Genomic DNA, 13,331 nt, shown 5'->3' with positions numbered 1-13,331 from the left:
GAAACAGCATATCCAGACACTCTGGGGTGATGATGGCATTGAAACAGGGGATGACACGTGTAAAGCTGAAATACTAAACACCTTTTTCCAAAGCTGTTCCACAGAGGAAGACCGCACTGCAGTTCCTTCTCTAAATCCTCGCACGAATGAAGAAATGGCTGACATCGATATAAGTGTCCAAGGAATAGAAAAGCAACTGAAATCACTCAACAGAGGAAAGTCCACTTGACCTGACGGGATACCAATTCGATTCTACACAGAGTACATGAAAGAACTTGCCCCACTTCTAACAGCCATGTACCGCAAGTCTCTAGAGGAACAGAAGGTTCCAAATGATTGGAAAAGAGCACAGGTAGTCCCAGTCTTCAAGAAGGGTCGTCGAGCAGATGAGCAAACTATAGACCTATATCTCTGACATCGATCTGTTGTAGAATTTTAGAACATGTTTTTTGCTTGCGTATCATGTCATTTCTGGAAACCCAGAAACTACTCTGTAGGAATCAACAGGGAATCCAGAAACAGCAATCGTGTGAGACCCAACTCACTTTATTTGTTCATGAGACCCAGAAAATATTAGATACAGGCTCCCAGGAAGGTACCATTTTCCTTGACTTCCGGAAGGAGTTCGATACAGTTCCGCACTGTCGCCTGATAAACAAAGTAAGAGCCTACGGAATATAAGACCAGCTGTGTGGCTGGATTGAAGAGTTTTTAGCAAACAGAACACAGCATGTTGTTCTCAATGGAGAGACGTCTACAGACGTTAAAGTAACCTCTGGTGTGCCACAGGGGAGTGTTATGGGAGCATTGCTTTTCACAATAGTGTCAGAAGTTCCATGCGGCTTTTCATGGATGATGCTGTAGTATACAGAGAAGTTGCAGCATTAGAAAATTGCAGTGAAATGCAGAAAGATCTGCAGCTGATAGGTACTTGATGCAGGGAGTGGCAACTGACTCTTAACATAGACAAATGTAATGTATTGCGAATACAAAGAAAGAAGGATCTTTTATTGTATGATTATATGACAGCGGAACAAACACTGGTAGCAGTTACTTCTGTAAAATATCTGGGAGTATGCGTACGGAACGATTTGAAGTGGAATGATCATAGAAAATTAATTGTTGGTAAGGCGGGTACCAGGTTGAGATTCATTGGAAGAGTCCTTAGAAAATGTAGTCCATCAACAAAGGAGGTGGCTTACAAAACACTTGTTCGACCTATACTTGTGTATTGCTCATTAGTGTGGGATCCGTACCAGGTCGGGTTGACAGTGGAGATAGAGAAGATCCAAAGAAGAGCGTCGCATTTCGTCACAGGGTTATTTGGTAAGTGTGATAGCATTACGGCGGTGTTTAGCAAACTCAAGTGGCAGACTCTGCAAGAGAGGCGCTCTGCGTCACGGTGTAGCTTGCTGTCCAGGTTTCAAGAGGGTGCTTTTCTGGATGAGGTATCGAATATATTGCTTCCCCCTACTTATACCTCCCTAGGAGTTCAGAAATGTAAAATTAGAGAGATTCGAGCGCGCACGGAGGCTTTCCGGCAGTCGTTCTTCCCGCGAACTATACGCGACTGGAACAGGAAAGGGAGGTAATGACAGAGGCACGTAAAGTGCCCTCTGCCACACACCATTGGGTGGCTTGCGAAGTATAAATGTAGATTTAGATGTAGATGTAGCTCTCCACTATATGATGAGTACCAACTATCATTTTCATAATATTGTTACAGTCCTGCCTGTATTTCCCATTGTTTGGTATTATAATTCCCTTTTTCCAGTCATTCAGCACTTTTTTCTCTTTCCGTATCACTGCCAGCATCCAGTGTAACCACCATATTCCTTGGATTCCAGCTGCCTTTTGCAGTGTAAAAGTCAGTGCCAGCGCACCATTTGGGAATGACAGAGGAGAGGAGGCTGTGAAAAGAAGTCAGTCAATTGGATCCTGACCAACTTCCCTCCAGGATGACAATGCGACGGCAACAGCTCCTATGTGAAGAGGATATAAACGCAGCGCCCAACTGCTGGTGGCCCACTTCAAAAGCAGCTCCAATATTAGACACTTCATTAGTAAACTCTATGTAGCACAGACTTGTGGTTGTCTATTCTGTAGAAGACTGATTATTTTGTATGTCACCCTTTCTTGTGACACATATGAAAGTTAAGTAGTTGTAATTGTCTTTTATAATGAAACTCATTAACATGAGTTGTTTGATTGTTTGTCTAGCGAATCTCATCCACTCTTGCTGCCTTCCCACTTTTTATCTGTTTCCGGTCAATTTCTACATTTACATCTACATCTACATCCATACTCCGCAAGCCACCTGACAGTAAGTGGCGGAGGGTACCCTGAGTACCTCTATCAGTTCTCCCTTCTATTCCAGTCTCGTATTGTTCATGGAATGAAGGATTGTCGGTATGCTTCTGTGTGGGCTATAATCTCTCTGATTTTATCCTCACAGTCTCTTCGCGAGATATACATAGGAGGGAGCAATATACTGCTTGACTCTTCCTTCGGTGAAGGTATGTTCTCGAAACTTTAACAAAAGTCCATACTGAGCTAGTGAGCATCTCTCCTGCAGAGTCTTTCACTGGAGTTTATCTATCATCTTCGTAACGCTTTCGCGATTACTAAATGATCCTGTAACAAAGCGCACTGCTCTCTGTTGGATCTTCTCTATCTCTTCTATCAACCCTATCTGGTACAGATCCCACACTGCTGAGCAGTAGTCAAGCAGTGGGCGAACAAGTGTACTGTAACCTACTTCCTTTGTTTTCAGATTGCATATCCTTAGGATTCTTCCTATGAATCTCAGTCTGGCATCTGCTTTACCGACGATCAACTTTATATGATCATTCCATTTTAAATCACTCCTAATGCGTACTCCCACATAATTTATGGAATTAACTGCTTCCAGTTGCTGACCTGCTATTTTGTAGCTAAATGATAAGGGATCTATCTTTCTATGTATTTGCAGCACATTAGACTTGTCTACATTGAGATTCAATTGCCATTCCCTGCACCATGCGTCAATTCGCTGTAGATCCTCCTGCATTTCAGTACAATTTTCCATTGTTACAACCTCTTGATACACCACAGCATCATCTGCAAAAAGCCTCAGTGAATTTCCGATGTCATCCACAAGGTCATTTATGTATATTGTGAATAGCAACGGTCCTATGACACTCCCCTGCGGCACACCTGAAATCACCCTTACTTCGGAAGACTTCTCTCCATTGAGAATAACATGCTGCATTCTGTTATCTAGGAACTCTTCAATCCAATCATACAATTGGTCTGATAGTCCATATGCTTTTACTTTGTTCATTAAATGACTGTGGGTAACTGTATCGAATGCCTTGTGGAAGTCAAGAAACACGGCATCCACCTGTGAACCCGTGTCTATGGCCCTCTGAGTCTCATGGACGAATAGCGCGAGCTAGGCTTCACACGACCATCTTTTTCGAAACCCATGCTGATTCCTACAGGGTAGATTTCTAGTCTCCAGAAAAGTCATTATACTCGAACATAATACGTGTTCCAAAATCCTACAACTGATCGACGTCAGAGATATAGGTCTATAGTTCTGCACATCTGTTCGACGTCCCTTCTTGAAAACAGGGATGACCTGTGCCCTTTTCCAATCCTTTGGAACGCTATGCTCTTCTAGAGACCTACGGTACACCGCTGCAAGAAGGGGGGCAAGTTCCTTCGCGTACTCTGTGTAAAATTGAACTGGTATCCCATCACGTCCAGTGGGCTTTCCTCTTTTGAGCGATTTTAATTGTTTCTCTATCCCTCTGTAATCTATTTTGATATCTACCATTTTGTCATCTGTACGACAATCTAGAGAAGGAACTACAGTGCAGTCTTCCTCTGTGAAACAGCTTTGGAAAAAGACATTTAGTATTTCGGCCTTTAGTCTGTCATCCTCTGTTTCAGTACCATTTTGGTCACAGAGTGTCTGGACATTTTGTTTTGATCCACCTACCGCTTTGACATAAGACCAAAATTTCTTAGTATTTTCTGCCAAGTCAGTACATAGCACTTTAGTTTCGAATTCATTGAACGCCTCTCGCATAGCCCTCCTCACACTACATTTCGCTTCACGTAATTTTTGTTTGTTTGCAAGGCTTTGGCTACGTTTATGCTTGCTGTGAAGTTTCTCTCAGGGAAAATGGATGCTGCTCATCCTCTACTTCAATGACTTCCATGTCACTTTGGCCGCCTCGATAGCTGAGTGGTCAGCGCGATGGTGTGCCATGCTAAGGGGGCCGGGTTTGATTCCTGGCTGGGTCAAAGATTTTCTCCTCTCAGGAACTGGGTGTTATGTTTTCTTCATGAATATCATCTCATCCCCATCGACGTGCAAGTCGCCGAAGTATGCGTAAACTAAAAAGACTTGCACCAGGTGACCAAACTACCCAACGAGAGGCCCTAGCCACATGACATTTCTTTTCAGTGTCACTTTCTTGTTCATTTTCCCCATTCAGTAAGATTTAAAAATAATTCTTCTTCACTTCCCTTATGCTTTCCACACCCCTGAGAATATTCCCATCATCTGCTTCAATCACTTTTATATCATCCCTGTCAGATCTCTTACTTTTCAATAACCCATATAACAGTTTTTGGTTCCCCTAGTTATCTTCCTCTAACTTCTGGGTGAGTGTTTCCCCATCTCTTCTCCTTTTCTTCTTTCATTACTCTCTTTACTTGATGTTGTTTCTGCTGGAATTCCTGCTCCAGTGTTATCACCTTGTGTTCACCTTTTGGCACCAGGCCCTGGTTCTGGTCTCTTTTTTAGTCTTCATATTTTTCTTTGGTGTATTGTGTTCTTTAATTGTATCTTTTACTCTATTGTTCCATTAACTGATTTCTATCACTTTTACTTTGTCATTTGTTTTACCACATGTTTGCATGGCAGCACTGACTATTGATGTTCTATACAGGTTCCAGTCCTCATCCACATTACCAGTCTCTGTTCTGGGCAGTCTGTGTGCTACTAACTTTTGGAAACTTTTCTTATTTTCTTCTTCTTTCCATTTCTATTCCTTAATTTTAGGCATTCTTAGTATAGCAGTCACTCTTTTAATCTTATAATGGGAAATCAAGGATGGAACAATGGCAATTGTCATTTAATTTTATAATTTAGATCAGCTACTAGTAACCAGTTATCACTATCCAAATACTCACTTGGTACAACTTTGATGTCTCTCACCTTTTCTCCAATGAATTTGTCTGTTAAGACATAGTCAATAACTGTCTTAGATCTTACATCCCAGCCATATCTAGTAATCTTATGGCTGTCTCATTTTTTTAAAGAATGTGGTCTTTACTAAAAGCTTATTCCTTATGCACAGATTTAGAATTTGTTTGCCCTTAACATTTCTTTTTCCATGTTCAAAGGGTCCCATCACTTTCTTGCATCCATTTCTGTCAATACCGATTGAAGCATTGAAGTCCCCAATTATCATAATGTTATCTTCTCTTATTTGGTCTTCCAGTTCTTAAAGTAACTTCAGTTTTTCATCCTCACTGCACCCTTGCTGAGGCATGAAAACCATTCTTTCTTATATTCACTATAGCTTTCATTATACTTTTACTTATAAAGCTTTCATCTGTAATGGGGGCAATGTTTTTTGTAACATAAAGCCAACTCCATTCTTTGCCACTTTATTGTGACCATACCAGTATAATCTGTACCCATCTCTCAGCAGTTTTGAGTTTTCAAGGATCTGAATCTTTCTCTTTTCCATTAGGTCTACAACCTTTTCACTCTCTTCTGTTCAAGGTTATTGCGTTTAATGTTCCCATTCTCTCCTTGTTTTTATCTTTTTGTTGAGTTCTAGCTTTTCATCTTTTATTACTGGGTTTTCTTGCATTACTTGGATTTTCGTCAGGCTGCAAGAAGTGCTGTCATTAGATATTTTGAATCTCAGGCTCCTTCTTTCATTGAAAGCAGTAACATATTTTACTCTTCTGCTGCACTGCTAAACCTAAAGGATTTTCTTTCAGGGTTTACTCCCTTAGCCTTTGAAGTACCCTCTTCACCAGAAGGCAGTGGTTCCTCTCTTCATTACTTCTCAGAAAGGAGAGTGTGCCTCCTCTGACAACTGTTCTGTACCAGAGGAAGTCTTCTCTGTCGAAGTTACCATTACATACTTGACCATAACCCCGGCAAAGGGCTTTTCTTTGATCCATGACAGGTATTTTATTTTTCTCAAACCCTCTGCACAAGTCGGATGAGCCCCCCATATTTGCCACCTGATAGAGGGTCAGGCAAACCTCCACAGGGATGCATAATAAGATCAACAAAACTAATATACTATCAACTGATGAACTAAAGGATATCTCAGTATTATGCATATCTGAGAAGTGGCTTAACCCTGAATTATTTCAACATACAAAAATAAATAAATTTGTTTTGTCTTCATATTGCATTTGCACAGAAAACTAACAACAAAGGAGAATTCTAGAACAAACACTTGGATCACTACGGGGATAAGTGTTTCATTCCAGAAGAAGAGGCTACTTCATAAAATCTATAACTTGAAGAATTCCTTACCTGAATTACATATATACTATAAAAAATATTCCAAAATACTAAGCAAAGTAATAGAGGAGCAAAAAATAATGCCTAATGATGAATACATTTGTAATTCAGCGAATAAAGCAAAGAGTGTTATAAAAAAGAATCTGGTGAAAACAGATCATCATCTAAGAAAATAATACTAACACAAGAAAATAAAAAAGTGACAAATTGCTTACAAGTAGCTATTACATTTATAAACTTTTTTACAGATATTGCCGATAATACGATAAAATCAAATTTAAATAAGACCACCCAAGCAAGTGAATATAAGTGCATGTCAATGTACATCCACTCTCTCTCACAAGATGAAGTAATAAAAGGTCTAAAAAATTCAAAGTCTGCAGGCACTGATAGTGTCTCTCCAATCATCTTAAAAAAGATGCACTTAATCTAATTGAAGTACTTTACATACTTATGTGACTGTCCACTTCAAGCAGGCACTTTACCTGATGTATTGAAAACATCTAAAATTATTCCAGTATAAAAAAAATGTAAGGTAAATAAAGTAAATAACTACAGTCTGATTACAATTTCCTCTCATATTTCAAAAATATTAGAAAAAATTATGTATGAAACTCATAAAATTTATAAACAGAAACAGTATCACATGTAATGAACAACTTGGGTTCAGAAATAAGAGGTCAACAACAACTGCCATTTACAAGGTCAAATAGCTCCACAATAAACCTGGGGAACAAAAAACAGGAACCAGCTGGAGTGTTTACTGATCTATGGAAAGCTTTTGACATTGTGGACCCCAAGATTCTGCTGTAAAAGTTTGAAAAAATAATGGTATGTGAGGTCTGACCAACAGTTGGATCCTTCTGAGCAACTGTAAGCAATCAGCGTGTGTAAAGCATGCATATGTCAAACTAAAAACTATTTCTGAGCACTTGTCAAATTACAAACTAACTAAATATGGTGTACCTCAAGGATCAGTAATTGGACATTTTCTGTTCCTTCTGTAGATAAATGATGTAGCTTAAAGGTGGATGCTCATAACACGAATATATATGCAGATGACACTGCAATTCTATTAAAAGGGGACAATAAGGAATAACTGCAGCAGTTAATCACTGTCACAAAACAATTTAGCTGTTGTGCAGAGAATAAACAGCTGGTAATAAACAGATAGCAAAGAAGAAAAAAAATGTACACCCTTTTAGAGGTTTTCAATTCAACAGCGCACATGGACTACATAAAATGATTACATAGCACAATCTACATTCATATTAGTATGTGGTGTAACCTTCACAGATGGTGATGCAGGCACTGACTGTGGCATCCAGTCGATCGTACAGATGGTGAATACTGTCCCGAGATAAATTATGCCACGCCTTTTCGACCTATTCGCATAGTTCTGTAAGAGTGTCGATTGATGAGTCGCACATGTTTGGAGATTGTGCTGACTGGGGAAGTTGCTGCATATCTTGTAGAGCACATTGAGTTTCATAAGCAGTATGCAGGCAAGCATTGTTCTGTTTGAACAACACATCACCTTCGTGTTGCAAGAACAGCAAAAGAACAGGCCTGATGACATTGCACACACACAGACTGCTTGTTAGCGTCCCATCCAGAAAAACCGAAGGTGTACGAGAGTTGTAGCTTTTGTACCCAAGATCATAAGGCACAGAATGGAGTCAGTGTGTCTTCACCAAGTGTATATGCCCAAACGACCATTACTTGCACGAAGGCACATCTGCTTTCATCGCTGAAGATCATTGCACACCATTCTATCTTCCGAGTGATCCTGTCGTGACACCAGTAGAGCTGTGCACATTGATGCTGTGGCGTGAGTGGAAGACGGATTAGAGGTATGTGTTCCCCAAGTCTCAGTGCTAATATCTGTTTTGTAACAGTTCATGTTGACATGTCTGGGCTTACATACCCTCTGATCTGTGCTGTGTGATCTCCCACTGCTGTCCTACAATATGACAGTGAAAAAGAAGAGGAGCAGGGAAAGATAGGTTAATGTGTAGGCAGAGGGTGGCAAACAAAGGGGGCGGGAGATGAGAATGGGGGAGGTGATAGGACAGAGGGGGTGGAAACTGTTGGGTGGATGGTGTGTGGACAGTATGTTACCACAGGTTGAGTTGCGAATAATGTGTGCACAGTTTAGAACAGCTGGTGGTGGAGGAGAAGATCGAGATGGCTCGGGTAGTGAAGGAGCCGTTGAAATCGAGCATGTTATGTTCAGCTCCATGTTGTACCACAGGGTGGCCTACTTTGCTCTTGCCACAGCTTGACAGTGGAAAGCTGGTTGGTAGTCATGCCAATATAAAAAGTTGTGCAAAGATTGCATGTGACCTGGTAAATGACATGGGTGTTTTCACCCTAATAGGATAGGATAAACTTTGACAGTACTGGAATAGGAACATCTGGGTGGGTGGATTGGACAGGTCTTGCTCATGTGTCTTCCACAGGGCAAGGGTTTGGCATTTGGAGTGGCATAGGGGTGCACTAGAATGCTGTGAGGAGGTTGGATGGGTAATGGAACACCATTTTTCGGGAGATGGGAAGGATCTCAGGTTGAATGTCCCCCCTTCCAGGGCATGATGATAGGTAATCGTAGCCGTGGAAAGACTGTCGTTCAGTTGTCCCAGTTTGATGTGGTATTGGGTGACAAAGGAGGCACTCTTTTGTGGCTTGTTCTATGTCGGGGTAGTGGGAAGTCCTTGGTAAGTCACTCTACATACTGAGCAAGGGACTGCAGATATGTACCATACCTGGGTGGCCAGGCTGCATGGGAGAGATTTTTTTTTTTGGCATTCTAGTCCCTGCACACACTGCAACCCCCCCCTCCCCACCACCTCCACCACCACCATACAATTTCATTTCCTCGCACCCTCTAGATTGCTGCTTCCATCCTGTGTGATAGTTGCATAGAGAAGAACACGGGGCCACTAACCTGGCCATTCACAATTAGAATTTAGTGGTTCACATTTAAAATTAAGAAAAAACAAAAAATTACATAAAAAATACACAATGTAAGGTAAATGTTCACTTAAACATATTTAGAAAACTAACTATGACTAGTTCTATTATTCATTGCTCTTCATTTCACCCAAAGCAGCAAAAAATGGCAGCTCTTCATGCTATGCTTTACCGCATTGCCAGAGTCCCTTTCTCAAAAGAAAATTACCAGCACGAGTTGGATACCATTAAAATCATAGAAAATGGTAATCGCTACCAGCCAAATGTTGTTGATGTTCTTCATCAGCAAATGCAATAGAAAGGTGCTTCCAATGATCTGTTTGGGATTACCCTGTCGTCTACTAACAGTGATGGATCTAAAAAATATTTTTCCAGGATCCCATATGTAGGTGTTATATCTGACAATATTGGCAAATAGCTTAAGTAAGAGGGGGGTTATACCCTCCTTCTACACCCCGCATAAGGTCAGGCACCCATTGAAGTGCCACGAAACCAGAGAAGGTGTCTTATCGCATCCAGTGTAATGAGTGCCCTTCTGCATACATAGAGCAAACTGGCTGTTCCTTTCACATACAGTTCAGAGAGCATCAGGATCTTAGCAATTCCAAATCCGCTCTCACTAACCACCTGAAGGATCGTAACCATTCCATTTCAAATATAAATTGTAGGATTCTACATATTCAACGTAAGGGCTTGGTTTTAAACATTTTGGAAGAAATAGAAATCATCTGCAGCATTTGCCCTGATCCGTCTGGTATTTTGAACGAGAAAAATATGCTTAAGTGCACAGTCCTGCTGAATAACTTTTCTTTTCAGAAGCAGTGTCCAGCCTCATTTCCTTCTCTTTCTTCTGGTCCCTGATTACTGTACACCACACATGTACACTACTTTTTATTGGGTCAGTGTTTTTTGTGATCTTCAATAGGCTTAACGAATGTACGGCATATGCCTGTTTTTTATAGTGAGGTCCAAGAGGACTGCCCATTTCATTTTACATAGCTATAAAATTGCCGTCTCTTAGTAAAAGTTGCATGTTTTCATTTTATTCTATGACTATGGTGCATTCTAGTACTGTGGCACTATCTGTGCCCTCACTAATTAAAAATTTATTTGTCCTTTAAGATGTAAAGTGTGTCTCAGATCTTATCTAATGTAAGCCTAGATTAGTTGTCGACTGTTGGTTAATAGTTTTAAATTGACCCCACTTTTAATGCGTCCTTTTAATGCTTTTGCTGCTAGCTATTAATTGGCATATTACTTTCTGACAGTATAGACTGTAAGTTTTCACTACATTCCTTGTTGATCAGTAACGAGAGCTTGTAAATAGGAGTGGCACATGTGCATGTTCTTTTAACTGATGACTGTGGCACATTGTTCCACATTGCCACTTATATATCCCCACTAAATTTAAAACTTGTTTGCCACTCATGTAAAAGGAAAGTTTCATTGCGCTTTACGGTTTATATAATAATTTTATATCACACCTTCCATTCAGTTTTACCACAGTTCTGTACCAACCTGTTCAATACGCTTCTTTACTGCCCATAAAGCACTTGTACCTTATATCATGTATTTTTTATGTAATTTTTTGTTTTTTCTTCATTTTAAATGTAAACCACTAAATTCAGATTGTGAACAGCTGGGCTAGTGCCGTCAATAGATGGCAGCACTTTTGCCACTCTGGTTTACCAGTTTACCGCCTCATTTGCATCCGCTACTCCCTATTCTGCGCTCATAGGCAGCACCCCACGCCTGGTACACGCAGCGCTCGGGGAGCAAAGCACAGGTAAGCGTCGTGATATCATTTGTATATTTTCCTGTTCAGGCAGTTGTCCGTAGTACTGTCTGGTACCACTTGTGCATAGACATAGGTTTCACAGCACCTAGCCCGACCAGTGGTTTCAAAATGTTTTTTTAAAGTTTTGACATTTTTAGGGGAAATTATGTGTGTGGCGGTGTGTGTAAATTATCTCCCGTGGTTTGCTATTTCCAGTATGACACCTGAGGATGGGCTTATAACAGTCTGAAACCGGTCATCTGAAAATAAAGAAATTTACAACTGAAGCGGTATTTTCAACTGCTGCTATAATGCTCAGTTGCGGATGTTCTTCCAACAGGTTTGTTTGAACTGATTATTGATGGGAAACGGTTATGTCTGGCTACTTGAGAGGCAATTTGCAGCCATTTGTTTGATTTGGTCACCCAGATCACCTGACATGAATCCCATCAAACATTTGTGGAACATAATAGAGATGTCAGTTCATGCACAAAATCCGGCACAGGCAATATTTTCACTATTAAGGATGGCTGTAGAGGCTGCATGGCGTAATATTTAAGCAGGGTGATTCCAAAAACTTGTAGAGTCCATGCCACTTTGATCTGCTTTACTATGTCAGGTAGAAGGAGGTCTGATATGATATTAGGAGGTAATCCAATGACTGTTGTCACCTCAGTATAATTGCATCTTAGCACATTTCAAAACATAAAAATCATCTGACATTACATGACACAGAAGCTAGTTTAATCACAATGTTACTGATTATGACTCCCTGTGTGAATTGCACACTGTGAATTGCATTGTGAATATTTTGCTTGTGCTTTATTTTTTAATGCATCTGTAATATTCTGTGGGGTAAATGATTTTATCTCTGTTTTTGTTTCTTGAAACAATTTTTTGTTTACCATGAAACAAAAAGATACATGCATGACTTTAATTCACCCAGTAAGAAGCCAAGATGATAGATTAACAAATTTATTGCACCGCAAATGGTCTTTTAGTGAACCGAGGTCATGGTACTGAAACTGCCTATAAGAGTTTCATCCCCATGATGGAGGAAGTGATTAGTGTCCTGAATATAGGCCGTGAGGTTGCAACAATTGGTTGGAGATGCCAGTCAACCAAGACAAGATTTCTCTTTGGGTGTGTGTCATAGCAAGTCATGACAGGCAGGCCAGCCTTGAAGTTTCCAGATGAGTAGGGTTTGTGGATCTTTGGATCCAGGTGACAGGTTGTAGGATGTACCAGGTTTTTAAAAGGTATTTTGAAGGACACCTTGGATGGTATAACAACAGAAAAGTTTGAAAGTAGAGGTTCCAGAAGCTGGAGAGTATTCACAGCCATGAAGTTACTGCAACTCATGAGCAAAATTGTTGGACCCTTATCTGTGGGAAGAGTCATAAGATCAGTATTGGCTTTTGGGTCATGAATTGCTTCTACAACTGTGATGTTGGTATCACTACAAACAGAGTTGAGGAAGGAAGGTGAATACTGCGAAAGATGCTGAATTTCTCAGAGGGTAGCTGTTTGGATACAGGATAAAGAGGAGGAGAGGGGGAGGGGGGTCTCATATTTGAAGAGCAATTGAATCTGCATCTAATACTTTTATTTTACATTGCTAGCATTGTTTGGTGGCAGAAATATTAGCCAAAAGAACGAAACATTTTGCAGCACTGCTGGAAACTTATTTAGTTTTTGTTCCTCAGTATAATTTCATACAAATATAATGCTTTCTTATAGGACAAGTTCTTATCTTTAGATAATCACAAAAACACATTACTAAATTTATCTTGGCTTGATTTGTTGAGTTATATCAATAATGCTGTTGTGGAGGGGCTAGGTGGTAATCATAACTACATCACAACTATGTCATTAAAAAAGTACTGACTCAGGGAAAGCTGACATGACAGTATACTTTGCAGAGTCCGGCTCTGTAGCTGAGTTGTCAGCACAGCCAACTGCCACCTAGGGGACCCAGGTTCGATTTCAGGTACTGACACGGATTTTTCCTCCACAGGAGAAGTGGTATGGGAT

The sequence above is a fragment of the Schistocerca piceifrons genome, chromosome 6 (genome assembly GCF_021461385.2).
Source record: "Schistocerca piceifrons isolate TAMUIC-IGC-003096 chromosome 6, iqSchPice1.1, whole genome shotgun sequence".
NCBI classification, from domain to species: Eukaryota; Metazoa; Arthropoda; class Insecta; order Orthoptera; family Acrididae; genus Schistocerca; species Schistocerca piceifrons.
Note: the sequence above shows the minus strand (reverse complement) of the source record.